This window comes from Loxodonta africana, chromosome 18 (genome assembly GCF_030014295.1).
Source record: "Loxodonta africana isolate mLoxAfr1 chromosome 18, mLoxAfr1.hap2, whole genome shotgun sequence".
NCBI lineage: Eukaryota > Metazoa > Chordata > Mammalia > Proboscidea > Elephantidae > Loxodonta > Loxodonta africana.
This window is the reverse complement of record NC_087359.1, coordinates 59,096,301-59,113,509: the sequence shown is the minus strand read 5'-3', so window position 1 is coordinate 59,113,509 and position 17,209 is coordinate 59,096,301.

Genomic DNA, 17,209 nt, shown 5'->3' with positions numbered 1-17,209 from the left:
CTTGAGTGGAGGCTACACCCACAGGCAGGCCTCTCTGAAGGTCCATTCGGTGTGTGACTACCCTTCCCCCAAATGGTAAGTGTCAGCTGCTGGACTGACATGAACTCCTACAGAAGATCCCCTACAGAGGAATCGAGGTGAGTCACCTAAGAGGAGACTGCTACCTCAGCCACCACAGGACCACTGGGGCTCTGAGACGAACAAGACAGATCTCTCAGAGGTCCTTCTGGGGAGAGCCAGGCCCTCTTCTTCCTGAATTGGAAGAAAGTCTGTCTTTGCTTCAACTGAATGCCAGTTCAGATATAAGCAGCCCCCACAGAAGAAGGAAGGAAACCTCTGACAAAACCAGAAGGCTACACCTAGCCCTGAAAGGGGCTCATGCGGTGTGAATTTTCTGACTAAAGATGTGATTGCACAAATAAAGAAATGAAGGGAGTAATAACCAGAGAGAGGGGACTGCATCTTCTGGTGGACAGATTGATTAGTACCTGATATCTTGCCTGAGTGGTGGTACCCACTGGTGGACAAACTGACCACAGTGTGTCCTCTAGTGTGTTTGGGAGAGATTGAAAGTTGAAAAGTGAGATCTGGAACTTTTGAATCCCAGTTAGACCAGGGAGTGAGAAGGAGCTATAACAGAGAGGGGGAGAAAAGGGTAAACAAAAGCCAGAGGCTCTGCCCACCTAGGAGTTTCTTGCAGAAAGTAGTGCAGGCAAAACCACCAAATACTGGGGAAAAGTGAGAAAGTTAACACCTTTGAAAATTCCAGTGTCCCAATAAAAAAACACAAGATATACAAAAAACAGAGAAACAATGGCTTACCCAAATAAACATAACAAAGGGAGTGAAAGTGCATCTAAGGATAACCAAATAATGCAAAAAAGTGGAAGAATATAATACAACAACATTAAACATAATTAAAGAGCTAAGGGAAAACATAGACAAAGAGCTAAAAGAAATAAGGAAAACAATATAAAAACAAAATAAAGATCTAACAAAGAGATATTGCAACTGGATGGGACAATAACTGAAATGAGAAACACAATAGAGGGACTTACCAACAGATTTAATCAGGCAGAAGAAAGAATCAGCAAATTACAGGATTTAAGACAGTTAAAATTACAGATGCTGAAGAGCAACAAGAACAAAGGCCCAAGAAGAATGAGCACAATTTAATGGAATTATGGGACAACAAGAGACCTAACATGTGCATCATCAGAATTCCAGAAGGAGATGAGAGAGAGAAAGGGACAGAAAGAATATTTGAAAAAATAATGATAGAAAATTTCCCCAGTCTAATAATGGACATGAATCTACAAATCCAAGAAGCTCAAAGAACCCCAAGCAAGATAAACCCAAAGAGATCTATACCAAGACACATCATAGTTAAAAAAAAAAAATCATAGGCTCTCAAAAATTAAAGATAAAGAGAGAATCAGGAAATCAGTAAGAGAGAAGTAGTCACATACAAAAGATCCCCCATAAGATTAAGTGTGGATTTTTCCTCAGAAACTTTGGAGGCCAGAGGCAATGAAATGATATATGTAAAGTAGTGAAAGAAAACAACAACCACAAAACTGTCAACCAAGAATACTACACCCAGTGAAATTATCCTTTGAGAATGAGGGTGAAATTAAAACATTCCCAGACAAACAGAAGCTGAGAGAGTTCATATCCAACACATCAGCCCGACAAAAAATACTAATGGGAGTTTGGTAGATGGAAGGGAAAAGACACTAGAAGGTAATTAAAAGCTATACATAAAAAGAAAGATCCCTAATAAAGGGAAATGTATGGACATGTAAAGGGCTAGCAATAAGGTGTTCATGTGTGATAATTCTAAATGTTTTAGCCTTCATGCTTTTTAATAACAAATATGTAAAAGGCAAGGATAAAATTAGGTTACAGAGCACACGAATTAGAAAGATATACGTAGTGATAACAACGACAGAAGGGAGGGAGAGAGGAATGAAATGGTATAGATACAGAATTTCTTGTATGTTGCTGAAGTTAAGTTGATACCCTAGAATGTTATAAATCTAAGCTCTTAAATGTAATTATGGTAACTACTAAGAAAATGTATTTAAAAAAAATACACAAAAGGAAAGGAGAAGGGAACCAAAAAGGCTCACTACAATAAACCAATAAAACACAAAAGGAAGCAGTAGTAAAGGACAAAGAAGGCTTAAGACATTCAGAAAATAATAAATGGCAGAAGTAAGTCACTTCTTATCAGTAATTACAGTGAATATAAATTGACTAGATGCTCAACCAAAAGGCAGAGAGTGGCAGAATGGATAAAAAACATGATCCAACTACATACTGTTTACAAGATAACACACCTTAAACCCAAGGACACAAATAGGTTGAAAGTGAAAAGACGGAAGAAAATATTCCAGGCAAATAATAACCAAAAGAGAGCTGGGGTGGCAATCTTAATATCAGACAAAGTGGACTTTAAGACAAAATCTGTCAGAGAGATAAAGATAGACATTATATAGTGATAAAAGGGTCAATTAATCATGAAGATTTAACAATCATAAATATATATGCATCCAACATTGGGGCACCTAAACGTAGAAAGAAAACACTAGTAGAATTGAAGGGAGAAATAGGTAGTACTTCTTTTTACAGTAATAGTTGAAGACTTCAGTACACTAGTTTAGTATTGGACAGAACATCCAGAAAGAAGATCAACAAGGAAACAAAGGACCTGAATGACACTGTAAACCGACTAGATTTAACAGACATATATAAAATGCTCCACCCCTAAACAGAACAATATACAGTCTACTGCAGTGTACATGGATTGTTCTCCAGGACAGACCACATTTTAGGTCACAAAGCAAGTCTTCATAAATTTTAAAGGATTGAAATCATACAAAGTATTTTCTCTGACCACAATGGAGTGAAGCTAGAAATCAATAACAGTAACAACAACAAACACTGAAAAACACACAAATATTTGGAAATTAAACAACACACTATTAAACTACCAATGGGTCAAGGAAGAAATCACAAATTTCTTAGAGTCGAATGAAAACGAAAGCACTACATACCAAGACTTATGGGGTGCGGCAAAGGCAGTATTCAGAGGGAAACTTATGGGGATAAATGCCTGCATAAAAAAAGATCTCGAATTAACAACCTAACTTGACAACTCCAGGAACTAGAAAGAGAGGAGCAAACTAAGCCTAAACCTACTAGAAGATAGGAAATTACAAAGATCAGAACATAAATAAATAAAATCAAAAACAGAAAAAGATTAGAGAATCAATAAAACCAGAAGTTGGTTCTTTGAAAAGATCAAAACAATTGATAAACCTTTAGTTAGACTGACAAAAAAGAGAAAAGATGCAAATAACGCAAATAAAAAATGAATGAGAGAATTATGACAGAATATCAGGAACTGTGTGACAACAAACTGGATAATGTAAATAAAATGGACAAATTCTTAGAAGCACACAACATACCCAGATGTTTTTAAGAGGAGATAGAAAGTCTGAACAGACCATAACAAGTAAAGCGATCGAATCGGTGATCAAAAACATCCCAACAAAAAAAACATCCCGGACCAGGTGGCTTCACTGGGGAATTCTATCAAACATTTTGAAAAGAATTGACACCAGTACTGTTTAAACTCTTCCAAAAGATAAAGAAGGAAAGAATACTTCCTAATTCATTCTATGAAGCAAACATAACTCTGACACCCAAACCAGGCAGACACCACAAGAAAACTACAGGCCAATATCTCTTATGAATAAAATGTAAAAATCCTCTACAAAATACTACTGAACAGAATCCAACAGCGTATAAAAAGAGCCATACACCATGACCAAGTGGGATTTATTCTAGGAATGCAGGGATGGTTTAACATCAGAAAATCAATGTAATACATTGTCTTGGTTATCTAGTGCTTTCGTAACTGAAATACCACAAGTGGATGGCTTTAACAAAGAGAAATTTATTTTCTCACAGTCCAAGTTCAGGGCATCGGCTCCAGGGAAAGGCTTTCTTTGTTGGCTCTGGAGGAAGCCTTGCCCTGGTCGAGGAGCTTCTCAGGTGCAGGGACCCTGCGTCCAAAGATGCACTCTGCTCCTGGTGCTGCTTTCTTGGTGGTATAATGTCCCCAACTCTTTGCTTGCTTCCCTTTCCTTTTACCTCTTGAGAGATAAAAGGTGGTGCAGGCCACATCCCAAGGAAACTCCCTTTACCTTGGGTCAGGTAGGTGACCTGAGTGAGGGTGGTGTTACAATCCCACCCTAATCCTCTGAACAAGAAATTACAATTACAAAATGGAGGACAACCATACAATACTGGGAGTCATGGCCTAACCAAATTGATACATTTTTGGGGGGACACAATTTAATCTATGACATACATCACTTCAATAGAACAAGGGAAAAGAACCACATGATCATCTCTATGGATGCAGAAAAAGCATATGATAAAATCCAACACCCTTCTTTGATGAAAACCCTAAAGAAGATTGGAATCAAAGGGAAATTCCTCAATATGATTCGGGGCATACAGAAAAGCCAATAACCAACATTATACTTCAGGGAGAAAAACTGAGAACTTTTCTCTTGAAATTGGTTGAACGTCGACCAATTCTTTTTGGTACGGTGACTGTGTATTCCTTCTGTCTTCTTTTGATGCTTCCTGCTTCTTTCAATATTTTCCCTGTAGAATCCATCAATATTGCAACTTGAAGCTTAAATTTTTTCTTCAGTTCTTTCAGCTTGACAAATGCCGAGCCTATTCTTCTCTTTTGGTTTTTTAACTCCAAGTCTTTTGCCATTATAATACTTTGTCTTCTTGAGCCACCCTTTGAAATCTTCTGTTCGTCTCTTTTACTTCATCATTTCTTCCATTTGCTTTAGCTACTGTATGTTCGAGAGCAAGTTTCAGAGTCTCTGACATCCATTTTGGTCTCTTCTTTCTTTCCTGTCTTTTTAATGACTTTTTTGCTTTCTTCATGTTTGATGTCATCCCACAACTCATCTGGTCTTTAATCATTGTTAGTGTTCAGTGCATCAAATCTATTCTTGAGATGGTCTATAAATTCAGGTGAGATATACTCAAGATCTTACTTTGGCTGTTGTGGACTTGTTTTAATTTTCTTCAGATTCAACTTGAACTTGCATATGAGCAATTGATAGTCTGTTCCCCAGTTGGCCCCTGGCCTTGTTCTGACTAATGATATTGAGCTTCTCCATTGTTTCTTTCCACAGACTTAGTCGATTTGATTCCTGTACATTTCATCCGGTGAGGTCCACGTGTATAGTCACTGTTTATGTTGCTGAAAAAAGGTATTTGCAGTGAATAAGTCGTTGGTCTTGCAAAACTCTATTATGCTTTCTCCAGCATCATTTCCATCGCCAAGGCCATATTTTCCAACTAACAATCCTTCTTTTTTGTTTCCAACTTTTGCATTCCAATCACAAGTAATTGTCAATGCATCCTGATTACATGTTTGATCAATTTCAGACTGCAGAAGTTGATAAAAATCTTCAATGTTTTCATCTTTGGCATTAGTGGTTGGTGTGTAAATTTGAATAAGAGTATTAACTGGTCTTCCTTGTAGGTGTATGGATATTATCCTATCATTGACAGCATTGTACTTCAGCATAGATCTTGAAATGTTCTTTTTGATGATGAATTCGATGCCACTCATCTTCAATTTGTCATTCCCGACATGGTAGACCATTGTTGTTGTTAGGTGCTGTCGAGTCGGTTCCGACTCATAGCGACCTTATGCACAACAGAACGAGACACTGCCCGGTCCTGCGCCATCCTTACAATTGTTGTTATGCTTGAGCTCATTGTTGCAGCCCCTGTGTCAATCTACCTCGTTGAGGGTCTTCCTCTTTTCTGCTGACCCTGTACTCTGCCAAGCATGATGTCCTTCTCCAGGGACTGATCCCTCCTGACAACATGTCCAAAGTACATAAGACGCAGTCTTGCCATCCTTGCCTCTAAGGAGCATTCTGGCCGCACTTCTTCCAAGACAGATTTGTTTGTTCTTTTGGCAGTCCATGGTATATTCAATATTCTTTGCCCACACCACAATTCAAAGGTGTCAACTCTTCTTCGGTCTTCCTTATTCATTATCCAGCTTTCACATGCATATGATGTGATTGAAAATACCATGGCTTGGGTCAGGCGCACCTTAGTCTTCAGGGTGACATCTTTGCTCTTCAACCCTTTGAAGAGGTCCTTTGCAGCAGATTTACCCAATGCAATGCGTCTTTTGATTTCTTGACTGCTGCTTCCATGGCTGTTGATTGTGGATCCAAGTAAAATGAAATCCTTGACAACTTCAATCTTTTCTCCGTTTATCATGATGTTGCTCATCGGCCCAGTTGTGAGGATTTTTGTTTTCTTTATGTTGAGGTGTAATCCATACTGAAGGCTGTGGTCTTTGATCTTCATTAGTAAGTGCTTCAAGTCCTCTTCACTTTCAGCAAGCAAGGTTGTGTCATCTGCATAACGCAGGTTGTTAATGAGTCTTCCTCCAATCCTGATGCCCCATTCTTCTTCATATACTCCAGCTTCTTGGATTATTTGTTCAGCATACAGATTAAATAGGTATGGTGAAAGAATACAACCCTGACGCACACCTTTCCTGACTTTAAACCAATCAGCATCCCCTTGTTCTGTCCAAACAACTGCCTCTTGATCTATGTAAAGGTTCCTCATGAGCACAATTAAGTGTTCTGGAATTCCCATTCTTCACAGTGTTATCCATAGTTTGTTATGATCCACACAGTCGAATGCCTTTGCATAGTCAATAAAACACAGGTAAACATCCTTCTGGTATTCTCTGCTTTCAGCCAGGATCCATCTGACATCAGCAATGATATCCCTGGTTCCACATCCTCTTCTGAAACTGGCCTGAATTTCTGGCAGTTCCCTGTTGGTATACTGCTGCAGCCGTTTTTGAATGATCTTCAGCAAAATTTTGCTTGCTTGTGATGTTAATGATATTGTTCTATAATTTCCATATGCAGTTAGATCACCTTTCTTGGGAATATGCATAAATATGGATCTCTTCCAGTCAGTTGGCCAGGAAGCTGTCTTCCATATTTCTTGGCACAGATGAGTGAGCACCTCAGGCACTGCATCTGTTTGTTGAAATATCTCAGTTGATATTCCATCAATTCCTGGAGCCTTGTTTTTTGCCAATGCCTTCAAAGCAGCCTGGACTTCTTCCGTCAGTACCATCAATATCCTAGGCATTAGTGAGCTGAAATGGACTGGTATTGGCCATTTTGAATTGGACAATCATATAGTCTACTATGCTGGGAATGACAGCTCAAAGAGGAATGGTGTTGCATTCATCGTCAAAAAGAATGTTTCAAGATCTATTCTGAAGTACAGTGCTGTCAGTGATAGGATAATATCCATATGCCTACATGCAGACCAGTTAATACAACTATTATTCAAATTTATGCACCAACCACTAGGGCCAAAGAGGAAGAAATAGAAGATTTTTATCAGCTGTTGCAGTCTGAAATTGATCGAACATGCAATCAGGATGCATTGATAATTACTGGCGATTGGAATGCGAAAGTTGGAAACAAAGAAGGACCAGTTGTTGGAAAACATGGCCTTGGTGATAGAAACAATGCCAGAGATCGAATGATAGAATTCTGCAAGACCAATGACTTCTTCATTGCAAATACCTTCTTTCACCAACACAAACGGTGACTATACACATGGACCTCGCCAGATGGAACACACAGAAATCAAATTGACTACATCTGTGGAAAGAGATGATGGAAAAGCTCAATATCGTCAGTCAGAACAAGGCCAGGGGCCAACTGTGGAACAGACCATCAATTGCTCATATGCAAGTTCAAGCTGAAACTGAAGAAAATCAGAGCAGGTCCATGAGAGCCAAAATATGACCTTGAGTCTATCCCACCTGAATTTAGAGACCATCTGAAGAATAGATTTAACGCATTGAACACTAGTGACTGAAGACCAGACGAGTTGTGGAATGACATCAAGGACATCATCCATGAAGAAAGCAAGAGGTCATTGAAAAGACAGGAAGGAAAGAAAAGACCAAGACGGATGTCAGAGGAGACTCAAACTTGCTCTTGAGTGTAAAGCAGCTAAAGCAAAAGGAAGAATGGATGAAGTAAAAGAACTGAACAGAAGATTTCAAAGGGCGGCTCGAGAAGACAAAGTATTATAATGACATGTGCAAAGAGCTGGAGATGGAAAACCAAAAGGGAAGAACATGCTCAGCATTTTTCAACCTGAAGAGCTGAAGAAAAAATTCAAGCCTCGAGTTGCAATCGTGAAGGATTCCATGGGGAAAATATTAAACGATGCAGGAAGCATCAAAAGAAGATGGAAGGAATACACAGAGTCATTATACCAAAAAGAATTAGTCAATATTCAACCATTTCAAGAGGTGTCATATGATCAGGAATCGATGGTACTGAAGGAAGAAATCCAAGCTGCTCTGAAGGCATTGGCGAAAAACAATGCTCCAGGAATTGCTGGAATATCAATTGAGATCATAGTAGACCATATGACTGTCCAATTCAAAATGGCCAATACCAGTCCACTTCAGCTCACTAATGCCTAGAATATCGATCTGTATGTGTTGCATTTCATTTTTGATGACTTCCAATTTTCCTAGATTCATACTTTGTACATTCCACATTTCAGTTATTAATGGATGTTTGCAACTGGTATTTTTTTAGAAGTAGATTACCAGGTCTTTCTTCCCAGTTGGTCTTAGTCTGGAAGATGTGCTGAAACCTGTCCACCATGGGTGAACCTGTCTGGTATTTGAAATGTCATTGGCATAGTTTCCAGCATCACAGCAATATGCAAGCCACCACAGTACAACAAACTGATAGACGAGTGGTGAAAGGGCTTAAATAAATGGAAAGATATTCCATGTTCACGGATTGGAAGACAATAGTGTTAAGATATCAGTGTTACCCAAGGTGATGTATAGATTCGATGCAATTCCAGTCAAAAGTCCCAAAACCTTCTTTACAGAAATAGAAAAACCAATCCTTAACTTTATATGAAATGGCAAGAGGCCCTGAATAGCTAAAACAATGTTGAAAGAGAAGAACACAGTAGGAGGACTCACACTTCTGATTTTAAAACATACTATACAGCTACAGTCATCAAAACAGCCTGGTACTGGTATAACATAGACACATAGACCACTGGAATAGAATTGATAGTCCAGAAATAAACCCATACATCTATGGTCAACTAATTTTTGACTTGGGTGCTAAGTCCATTCGGTGGGGATAAAAAAGGCTCTTCAATAAATGGTGCTGGGAAAATTGGATTCCCACGTGCAGAAAAATGAAACAGAATCCGTGCCTCATACCACACACAAAACAAATTCAAAATGGATTAAGGACCTAAATGTGCAAAATAAAACCATAAAATTCTTAGAAAAACAAGCAGGGGCAACACTGTCAGGCCTAGATTTCAACAATGGATTATTTAATATAATAACAAAAGCAAAGACAAAATAAATGGGACCTCATAAAAATTAAAAACTTTTGTTCATCAAAAGATTTTACAAAAAAAGTGAAAAGAAAAGCTACCTACTGGGAGGATATCTTTGGAAACCATCTATCTGGCAAGAATCTAATAACAAAAATGTATATAAAACTTTGACAATTTAACAACAAAAAGACAAAAAACCCAATCTTAAAGTGGGCAAAGGACTTGAATAGACACTTCATTAAAGAGGCCATTCAAATGGCCCCCAAACACATGAAAAGATGCTCAGCATCATTAGCCATCAAAAACCACAAAGCCTAACCTGTTGCCGTTGAGTTGATTCCAACTCATAGAGATACAAATCAAAACCACAATGGGATAGCATTTCACTCCCACTAGGATGGCTAAGATAAAACAATCAGAAAATAACAAATGTTGATGAGAATATTGGTAAATTGGAACCCTTATCCATTGCTGGTGGGAACGCAAAACGGTACAGCTGCTGTGGAAAACAATGGGTGGTTTCTCAAAAAACTAAAAGTAGAACTGCCATATGACTCAGCAATTCCACTCCTAGGTATATACCCAAAAAACTTGAAAGCAGAGACTTGTACACCAATGTTCATTACGGCAGTATTCACAATAGCCAAAAGGTGGAAACAATCTAAGTGCCTATCAACACCTGAATGGATAACAACATGTAGTACATACGCACAATGAATACTATTCAGCCAGTAGGAGAAATGAAGTCACGGTACCTGCTCCAGTATGGATGGAGCTTGAAGACATTATGTTTAGCGAAATAAGCCTATCACAAAAGGACAAATGTTGTATGACCTTGCTTATATAAAAAGACAAGAAAAGGCAAATGTATAGAGACCAGAGTTTATTAGTGGTTACTAGGGGTTTTTTTTTTTTTTTTTTTAAGGGTAGGAGTGAAGGAGAAAAGGGGGTTAACTGTGATGGAAAAATTGCATTGATTAAGGGTAGGGTTTCACAGCAGATTATTGTACAGTAATTACCACCAGTAAATTGTACACCAATAAATTGTAAAAAGTTGAATTGGCAAAAGTTGTGTGATAGATATATTTACAACAACGACAAAGGAGAAGAAAAAAAGAGTAGCTGCTGAGGCTGCTTGCATACAACCAAATACCGCATTGGATTTAGTTCCTCGTTTTGGAGGTTTAGGGTCATGGTTTCATGGGACATACCAGTTAATTGGCCTAATAATGTGTTTATTGCTTCTGTTCTGCCTCCTAGTTTGGGTGTGTAGTGCCTAGGGTCTTAAAAACTTGCAAGCGGCCATACAAGGCACAACAATCGGTCTCTATTCACCTGGAGCAACAAAAGGAGAGTCAGGAATAGGAGGAGGGTATGGAATGTCTGGCTAATTGCCTCCATGAACAACTGTCTCTTTTGCCATGAGACCAGAAGAACTAGATGGTGCCCGGTTACCGTTACTGAACACTTTGATCAAGGATTCCATACAAGAATCCTTGATCAAAAGGGAGAAATTGCAGAATAGAATTTCAAATTCTCATGGACTCTAGGCTTTCCGGAGCCGTCAACGGTGGATAAACCCCTGAAACTATTGCCTTGAGATAATCTTTAAACCTTAAACCCAAAATATCCCTTGAAATCATCTTAAAACCAAACAAAAGTTTAGCTTAACTAGTAACAAAGTTGCCTTGAGTATTATGCTCTTTTAAGAACTATCTATATGAGATCGAATTGAAAACAGCAACTCGAAAGATTAGATAGGAACTTAGAGGGCAGTGAGTTTATGTCAATGGGGGAGGGACAACTCAGAAAAGGTTGCACAATTCCAAGAATGTAATCAATGTCACTAAATTGTACATATAGAAACTGTTGAGTTAGTATATGTTTTGCTGTGTATATTCTCAACAACAACAAAATAAATAAAATTTGGAGAAAAAAAGGAAAAATGCATCTTCTTTGTCTTTGCAATAGTAGAAATTTACCGATGTTAAATAGAATATTAAGGAGCCCTGGTAACAAAGTGGTTAAAGTGCTCAGCTCCTAACCAAAGGGTAAGCAGTTCGAACCTACCAGCTGCATCACAGGAGAAAGACGTGGCAGTCTGCTTCTGAAACCCTATGCCGCAATTCTACGCTGCCATATAGGGTCACTACGAGTTGGAATCGACTTGAGGACCTTTTTTTTTTTTTTTTGGCTTAAATAGGGTATTTAAATGCAATATTTGAGAGAAAAATGGCGCACATTCTTAAAAGTGAAATGTTTTGTGCTGACTTAAAACACGACTATTAACCGTAAGGTTGGTAGTTTGAACTCAACCAGTGGTACCATGGAAAAAAGTCCTGATGATCTGCTTCCATAAAGATTACAGCCAAGAAAACCCTTTGGAGCTCAGTTCTACTCTGTAACTCATGGGGTTGCCCTGAGTCAGAACCAACTCATCAGCAACCAGTTTGTTTTTTTGGTTCTGATTGCATTAAAATTGCCCCTGTAGCAAGAGAGGACGCCCTGGTCTCATATCTTGACATTACCACTCACTAGGTGTGTGTTTAGTTGTGTGACCTTAGGCAAGACACTGCACGTGCATGAGCCCTGTTTTCCTCATCTGTAAGATGGGATGGGAGGAAGGAGGTGAAACTTTCTCCTTCAGGTTGTTACATAAACTATCACATTACAGCACAAACCGAGATCTCGGGGTGAAGAGCCCCATCTTCATCGTGTGCTCATTCTTTGCTCAGTGCTCCTGTCTTTTGTTCATCTTCTGCCTCGCCCCCTTTACTTGGTCCATGCCTTAGGCCTGCAGAGGCCCCCTTTAGAGACAGAGTTTGACCCTGGCTCAGAAGGGACTCCAGGGCAGAGCCCACAGCTACTCTCCCTCATAAGCACCTGGCGCCTGCCTCCCCGCAGGGAGAAAGGGGGAACTCCTTCTGGAGGTGAGCTGTTGGTCTCCCTTTCATCTTCCTTATCAAGCTAGGGTGATGAAATCCAGTGGCCCGAGACACATACCTCTGTTGTCAACTGCCCTTTCCACTGGAATTTAATCAGAACTCACAGACCAGCTCCTCAGGGTGTTAAGTTGGGAAGCTCAAGACATCCTAGCCTTACTTGCTTTGTGCTGCTTATCCTGATATTGCAAATGCTTTCTTTTAGATGCTTATTTCTCTGCAGGAAAGTGCTGAATATCACTGTTTATTAAGATTTCTCCGCGAAGATGTGATTGATTACATCTCTGGGGCCAGCTCCACTTTAGAGACCAATGGCGCAGCTTTTCAGCAAGGAGGTTCATTAAACAAGCTAACATATATCTTTATGGGGCCCTAAGACAAGCCTGGTTTCAGGACAAAAGAGGTAGGACTTTTCCTAGCAACGATGCCAATAGAATAAAATAAATATTTTTATCCAGGCCTCCTTCCAAAGACCTCAAGGGCTCTTCTGTTCGTGGATTCCCCTGGGGGCTGTGCCAGGCTTCAGAGTGGGACAGGGGCCAAGACTTCCTGGAACTTTTCCTGCAAATAGCTGAGAGCAGTCCTTGGCTTGGAAGGTTGTTGAGTACATTAATTTTTGAATTCATTAGTTCATGTAATTAATGTATACTTATTATATAAATTTGTTTAGTTAAGGGCAGGTAAGAGATTTGTGTTCAAAAGTCATAATGTACACGGTAAAAAGTCTTCCTCCAACCGAGTTCCCAGCCACTTGGTTTCCCTCCCTAGAGGCAAGCAACATTACCCGTTTCTTACGTCTTCTCCAATATTGTGTTTTTGTACCTGTATTTTTCCTGTGCCTTTTTTTAAACCATGCAAATGGTAGTCAATTACAAATTCTCTTCTGCTTCTTGATTTTTAAACTTAATAATATTCTTAGAATTCTTTTCCTCACAATGCAGAAAAAGCTTCCTTATTTATTTATTTATTTTTTTATGATTGCATATTAGTCCTCTGCATGGAAGTAAACTCTTCGACAATCCTCAATCGAAGGTCACCTGATTCGTTTTCATCCTTCTGTTATTATAAACACCTTACAGTAAGTAACCTTGGACAAATGTCATTTCACACGCAGGCAAGTACATCTGTAGGACAGTTCCCAGAAAGGGAGGATGTACATGCGTTTGTAATTATGAAAGATATGGCCAAATTGCCCTACATAGAAGCTGAGCCAATTTACATCTGTGCCAGTGATATATAATATGCAAGAGTGTTTTATTTTATTGAGTGCTTATTATGCTCCATGCACATTGGGTAGTTACAAAGATGGAACACCCTTCAGTGGCTTCCCTTGGCTTTCGGGGTAAAGAGTATACGCCCTACACCACCTCGTGTGACTCAGCTCGTACACTCCCTGCCAGCTCTGGAGCCTCTTCATGTGCCGCTCTCTTGCCTGACTCACTACTTCCCAGCCACATCCACCTTTTTCTACTCCCTCAAACATGCCAACCTTCCTCCCACAGCCAGGTCTTTAACATGAAGTGCCAGATGCCTAGGAGGCCTCTTTTCTAACCTCCTCACCTAATTACCACAACCAAACCCATTGCTGTTAAGTTGGTTCTGACTCACAGTGACCCTGTAGGACAGAGTAGAATTGCCTCACAGGGTTTGCAAGGTTGTAAATCTTTACAGAAGCAGACTGACACATGGTGGCTGCAAATGAGGTGCACTGGCCAGGAATTAAACCCAGGTCTCCTGCGTGGAAGGTATGAATTCTACCAAGGAACCACCAGTGCCTTACCTGCACATAGTGTACACTTTTTTCTCTCCATTGTATCCCCAGGGCCCAGCACTGTTCCTGTACCTAGTAGGCACTCAGTCAATATCGGTGTGAATTTACTCAATAAGATCAGTGACTCTTTATTAAGTGTACACTATGTGCAGGCAAGGTGCTAGTGGTTCAGTGGTAGAGTTCACGCCTTCCATGCAGGAGACCTGGGTTTGATTCCTGGCCAATGCACCTCATGTGCGGCCATCACCTGTCAGTGGAGGCTTGCATGTTGCTATGATGCTGGGCAGGTTTCAGTGGAACTTTCAGACTAAGACAGACTAGGAAGGAAGGTCTGGTGATCTACTTCCAAAAATCAGCCAATGAGAACCCTATGGATCACAATGCTCCACAACCGATCGTGGAGATGTTGCAGGACCAGGCAGCATTTCATTCCGTTGTGCATGGAGTGTCCACTGGTCAGGGGCAGACGCAACGGCAGCTAACGGCAACATGTTCAGGTACTGTTCTAGGCACTGGGGGTGCAGCAGTGAATAAAACAGGTAAAAATCCTGTTCTCATGGAGGGTACTATTCTGACAGTGGTTGAGAGAATATACATAGGTTGGTGGTTTTGAACCCATCAGTGGCTTTGAGGGAGAAAAGACCTGGTGACCTGCTCCCATAAAGATTACAGCATAGGAAACCCGTGGGTCAGTTCCACTCTGTCCTGTAGGGTTCCTGTGAGTCAGAATTGACTTGATGGCACACAACAACAATCTCATCTATTAAGTGTCAGTTGGTACTAGTTTGCCTCTTAGAACATGCCCCGATCTTTAGATTCTGGAGGTATTTGCTTGCTCTCTGTGTGATGGCTGCTGCCGCTGGTCTACACTGACTGTGTATTGGGTGATAATCTCAGCTTGAATCTAACCTGAGGCTCAGAAATATCTGAAAAACTAACAGCAAGGCTTGCCAGAACCCTACCTGCGTGAAGGCTGGAACTTCTCCAAGAGAACTTCCAAGCAGAGAAGGAGCCACGGTTGATGAACTTCACCCCCGAAGAATGACTGAGGCAGGGAAGGAGGGCAGACTCCTAATATCGCTCACTGAAATTTGTATCCCTGCCCAGCCCCCATGGGCTGCTTAGGGATACCCTCCACAGAAGAGGGTCATGCAAAGAGGGGCTCTCTTCCACGTTGCATCAGAAAACTCTGTAGCTTTAGTTCTCAAGGGCTCCAGGGCCTTAGCTATGACAGGAGATGGCAATGTCTGGTGCCCTTGAAAGCTCCTGGAAGAAGCCAGACCTCCTCAGAAGACTTATTCACGGGTGAGACTCACTGGAGGTGAGACACCCCCAGGGGACTCCCAGAGGTACTTTAGCATATGGAACAAGGCTAAGGGAATTTTGAATTTTGTGTGCACAAGCTGGTAGTTTCTTCTCTCTACTTCTCCCTGCCTCTCCTTCTGATGACTGTAATATAATGTCCATAGGTGGTTGTGATCTTTCTAGCATGGTGAGATATTTGAAGACAAGCCCAGAGGAGGTCCTTGTTAATAAGAGCTGGCTACCTATTCATCACCTACTGAGGAGTCTACTGAGGTGGCGCAAATGGTTAAGCGTTCAGCTACTAACCAAAGGTTGGCAGCTTAAATCTATTCAGACACACCACGGAAGAAAGACCTGGTGACCTGCTTCCAAACAATTACAGCCACTGAAAATCCTATAGAGCAAATCTACTCTGATACACATGGGATCACCATGAGTCAGAATCGACTTGACAGCAACTGGTTTGAAGCATGCACCGTAGTAGACAGATCCCTACTCTATTCTAACAGGAGCCTCCAGCCCTGTCCATGGGGAGTTCTTCTCATGAGGGAGAGCACACACAGGGTACAACTTTGGAATGGTTATGGTATTATAATGTATTTGCTCTCATACAGGGTACTAACTATGGCAATAGATGCCAGGTTTAGGAGCTGCTCTTTCTCTTGTTAGCCTATATTATTAACAATGATTTTTTATCCCTAGGTATACATTAGAATCATCTGGGGGAAGGGATTAAAAAAATATGATGCCTGGATCTTAATTAAGACCAACTAAACCAGAATATGTATGTAGAACCTGAGTACTGATATTTTTTTAAAGCTCCCAGGTGGATTTTTTTTCCTTTTCTCATATTTTTATTAGTATTTTCCATATTAAGATAATGGATACATAGATACTAAAGCAGACACAAACAGAGGCATATTAAAGAACACCCAGCATTTTTAAACAGCTTTGTAAATTTCCATTAGGAGGAATGAGAATTCTAGGACACTTAATTGTCCTCATGCGGAACCTGTACATAGATCAAGAGGCAGTCGTTTGGACAGAACAAGCCGATACTGAGTGGTTTAAAATCAGAAACGGTATGTGTTTGGATTGTATCCTTTCACCATACTTATTCAATCCATATGCTGTGCAAATAATCCGAGAAGCCAGATTATGTGAAGAAGAGTTTGGCATCCGGATTGTAGGAAGACTCATTAATAATCTGCAATATGCAGATAACACAGCCTTGCTTGCTGAAAGCAAAGAGGACTTGAAGCACTTACTGATGAAGATCAAAGATCACAGCCTTCAGTGTGGATTACACCTCAACATAAAGAAAACATAAACCCTCACAACTGGGTCAATAAACAACATCATCATAAACGGAGAAAAGATTGAAGTTGTCAAGGATTTCATTTTACTTGCACCCACAATCAAGCCCATGGAAGCAGCAGTCAGGAAATCAAAGAGCGCATTGCATTGGGCAAATCTGCTGCAAAAAAGACCTCTTTAAAATGTTAGAAAACAAAAATGTCACTTTGAGGACTAAGGTGTGCCTGACCCAGTCCATGGTATTTTCAATCACCTTATATGCCTGTGAAAGCTGGACAATGAATAAGGAAGACTGAAGAAGAATTAATGCCTTTGAATTAGGGTGTTGGGGAAGAATTTTGAATATACTATGGCCTTCCAGCAGAATGAACAAATC